Raw genomic sequence first — 4,390 nt, 5'->3', positions numbered from 1 at the left:
CTTATTCATAAAAAGGCAAAAAAACTCATTCAATCCAAACTTCCGATCTACGTTATATATACGAACGTCTTTCACTGCAATGAGCGGTGGTTATAACGGACATGGTGGCTCAGCGGTAGAACAAAGGGTTATGGGTTCAATTCTTGAGTCATACTAAAGACTTACAAAATTGGACCTTCTCTCGTCTGGCCCTTGGATAATAAAAACTCGTTGTGCAGGGCCCACTGGGAGAACATTTCATAACAGCTGTAGTGGCTGCCCCCCCCCCCGTGATTTTGTTAGTAGTAAAAAAAAAAGATCAGGTTCCTACTTTTAACATAAAGCAATTCACTTAAACGATTATATGTCAATGAATAAAATAAGTTCATTTAGGCTTATTCAAATGAAACATTAATATTATACATTCCCAAACGATTTACAGCGCACCCTATTCATTGGTTTCAGGCAGATTAAATCCGTTGGGGGGAAACCAAGCATATCTGAGGGACAACTCAGAAATAGACTGAGAATGACAGGCTTGGATCTCTGACCTTGACGAAGATGAAAGTCAATCAGATTGAATATGACATAGGATTAATGGGCAGTCCACTTGCAGTCATTTATTGTTCCGTTGATCGACCGGGTTATAGCATTGTGACAGGTTATATAGAATCATCATTAGGAATTGTGGACAGACCTTTCAACATGAATATCCATTTAAACGGAAACGAGCAATTGAAATTGCAGAGTGGATGGACCTTGGGCATGCACAGGAGTTAAAGGAAAATGAAACCCTTGAAACCAGCTGAATCCATATCAAAGAGAAAAATCAAAGAAACATATTGTTGAAAGTTTGAGGAAGATTGAATGAATAATAAGAAAGTTATGAGCATTTGAATATTGAGATCACTAATGCCATGTAGATCCTCCCATTGGCAATGCGACCAAGATCTGTGATGTCACACACGTACAACTCCCTCATTACTTTAGTACTTATTTCAATTATATTCTCACTTTTATAGAGTCTATCACAAGGTGAGGTGTTCTCTTTAAGAGAGGACAAGTACATAGGTTTCACAACATTATATCATTGATGAATCGTTTGTCATATGATTAGAATGAGCAAACAGAGATGTTTTGGGGTATATTTTCAGTGTCCAAAAGGGGAGAGTTGTTCATTTGTGACATCATAGATCTTGGTCGCATTGCCAATAGGAGGATCTCCATAGCATTACTGATCTCGACATTCAAATGCTCATAACTCTTCTATTGCTAGTCCTATTTTACTCAAACTTTTGTTGATCTTATTCTTCGATTTTTCTGCTTTCACAAAAGCTAACTTGCTCCAAGAGTTTCATTCTCCTTTAAGGCTATAAGCAAGAGGGGTGGAGATAGAAAAGGAATGGGGTACACCGTAAAAAATGCTATATTTTACTGCGAAGCCGTGTAGTGGAGATAATCACGGTTGTACACTTTCAACAAGTTTACATATTTACCGTTAAAATAAGATAATTTCTAGCAACTCACTGAAATACTTTCCAGTTTCCAGAGAGGGGCGGGAGGGGTTTAATGAGGGATGGAAGAGAGAAGGGGGCATGAGGGGGGGGGGGGGGGCAGAAAGATAAAGATAGAGATATGGGGAGAGGGAGAGAACAGATGTACATCGACTCTACTTTGATAACTTCAAACATAATTATTATGTCAAGTGAAATGTTAACAACAAATCGACTAGCTGGGTGACAAGGCGATTCTAAAATGACGTGAAAACTTTCGATAAGATGATAATGGAAAATGGAGACGATATACTAAGGGTTTGTCATGTCGGAGAGGGAGAGAGAAACAGAGGGGGTGAGAGTGAGAGAGAGAGGGGGGGTGAAGAGCAGTTCGCCTAACATTTTGTGCAATGGGTGGGACATTGGCATAATAAAACATCCACCTTCTCATAGGACCTGTAGGGATCCGCGAACTTTTGTCAAAACAATAATTGGAGTAATAACCGCTACATAGTGAATTTGGTCGTGAAACATGCCTAGACTTTTGTTTTCCTTTTTAGATTCATTTATTTCATTCCTTTATCAGTTCTGGACATGCATATATCACATTATGTGCATAATATATCACCACTCCAAAGTTTATTTCTCTCTATCTAGGTTGGAAGAGGTTTTATAAACAAAACAAAAGAAAATACGAGGTAATTCATGTTAAATCCTTTTTAAAACAATCATCTAAAACAGTTTTATTTCATTTCATCCACATCAGATCAGTTTTAGTGCGCGTTCAATCTTCTACCAATGAACTGGAATAGTGAATGGAATTTAGAGTGAATTTTCCAGAGTGAAATTCAACATTCAACACATGTTTCAGCTCATGGTATTTACATTCGAAATCATGATATCCATTAAAAAAGTTCTTCACTGCATGCCCTATCAAGTGTGACCAGACAACACAGTTTCACTCCCAAACGATTACACTTTTCACCTCCTCTATGACGTCAGTAAAAGCTACGGTACTTGACTTGCCTTACAAATGGGTTCGAAATATTACCCCTAAATAGGACAGAGCGTGATTAGTTAGTACGTCAAGTTTGGCAAAATCCACTCGTTTATTTGTAAAGATCTTAAAACGCTCAATATTGAGTTATTTGCTTCGAATTAACATTAAAAGACACGTCTCGTGGCAACTTGTTGTACGATTGGCATCTCATTCATTCTGATTACTATAATCGTTCTTGCTTTGGATAATTATTGTGTGCCTATACATGAAGGGTGACAAGTGTGCTTTTGGCAGATTTATGCGAGAAACAAATAAAGATTTATTATTATCATTCTTAGTGTTATTAGTATTATAATAATGATAATAATAATAATAGTAATAACAATGATAATAATGATAATAATAATAATATTATTGTTAATATTATTATTATTATTTTATTGTCATAATTCTTATCATCATTATCATCATCATAATTGTTATTATCATTAGCTACTATCAATACCATAATACCATAATCATTATTTTGATAAATTACTATTATCAACAATATTACAAACATGAATGATAAATAGTGGGATATGCAGTTTGCTCTATTCTCCATTGCACACCCACAAACACACCCACTCCACACACACATATACACCCCCCTCTCTCTCTCTCTGCCCCTAGTCTATCATTCCCACCTTCCCTTTTCCTCTCTCACTTGGCTCTCCTCTTTATCACCAAATATTCACTCTATGACCTGTTGCCATGGATACTGAAAACTGTATAATTTTGTGTTAAAAAAACATCAAAATGGCCAATCTCCTCTGAAATGTTCTCACAAAAAAACGAAGCAAACTCTTCTCTTTTTCTCAATCTCCTAGTCAAACTACAAGTGAAAATCCACCCTGTTTGAGCTTCCGTCGATCCTTATCAGGCTACGCACTGACAAAACATTATCCGTCCTAATAGTTTTATTTCTAAATAAAACAGTTTTTATCCTCAAGTCAGGTCGGTCTCAAGGTATCCATTTTATCTCCCTTGTTTGATGTAAAGGAACTTTCAGCTCTCAATCGCGTGCGCCTGGGACCCTTATCTTCGGGCGATTGCAAATAATAAGAAATAAATGCACTTATCGAAGGTGTTTCCCCCCGTAAGTAATTAATTTTCCTCGGCTTTCTTTGGTCTCTTGAGTACGAATAAAAGTGCAAAAGCTAAGTTTGCCTGAGTTGGTCGAATGAAAACTGTTTTATTCTTTCTATATTTTGTTTGAAGGTAAGATATGGAATAGAGTCGGTTATGCGCACAGGCTATTTTTCTAGTGTAGGCCTACATTGTCATCAGCCATCGATTTGACACGTATTCACATCTTCCTCTTCAGAATATCAAATAACAAAACAAGCATAATTATATCATATAAATTATCTTATCTTTTCTCAAGACAATGGTTGAAAGGCACCTTGGCTCAAACATGAAGGCTTCAAGCTCACAAGAGATAACTGTGGTGGATAGCAAAATGGTTAATTGTTGATTTCAGTTTTGGTGTTGGGGTTGTTATATTAAAATAAATGAATGTAGTAAAATCATGAAATCTGAGCTGAAAATGATCACACTTAAGATCGCCAGCACAGATAAGCACATGTAGGACAGTCTATCATTAATATCTTTTCATGAAAAAAAAAACCAACAGAAAACTGGCTGTAATGCCATACTATAATTTCTCAGCAATCGCACAATATCTTTGTGCACATAATTGCACATAATATTTGTACATGCCGATTATCAAGCAGAATAAGTAGTTTAATATCTACTAAAGATCGACATGAAAGATAATCACCTCACCATTCTCTCCCTCTTTCTCTTCATCCCATGTCCTCATCTCTGTTTCATCCCCTCTATCTCCGTGTGTTGTACCCATTTTCGCTCTTCATTG

Source organism: Lytechinus pictus, chromosome 2, assembly GCF_037042905.1.
Source record: "Lytechinus pictus isolate F3 Inbred chromosome 2, Lp3.0, whole genome shotgun sequence".
NCBI classification, from domain to species: domain Eukaryota; kingdom Metazoa; phylum Echinodermata; class Echinoidea; order Temnopleuroida; family Toxopneustidae; genus Lytechinus; species Lytechinus pictus.
This window is presented reverse-complemented; position numbering follows the sequence as displayed.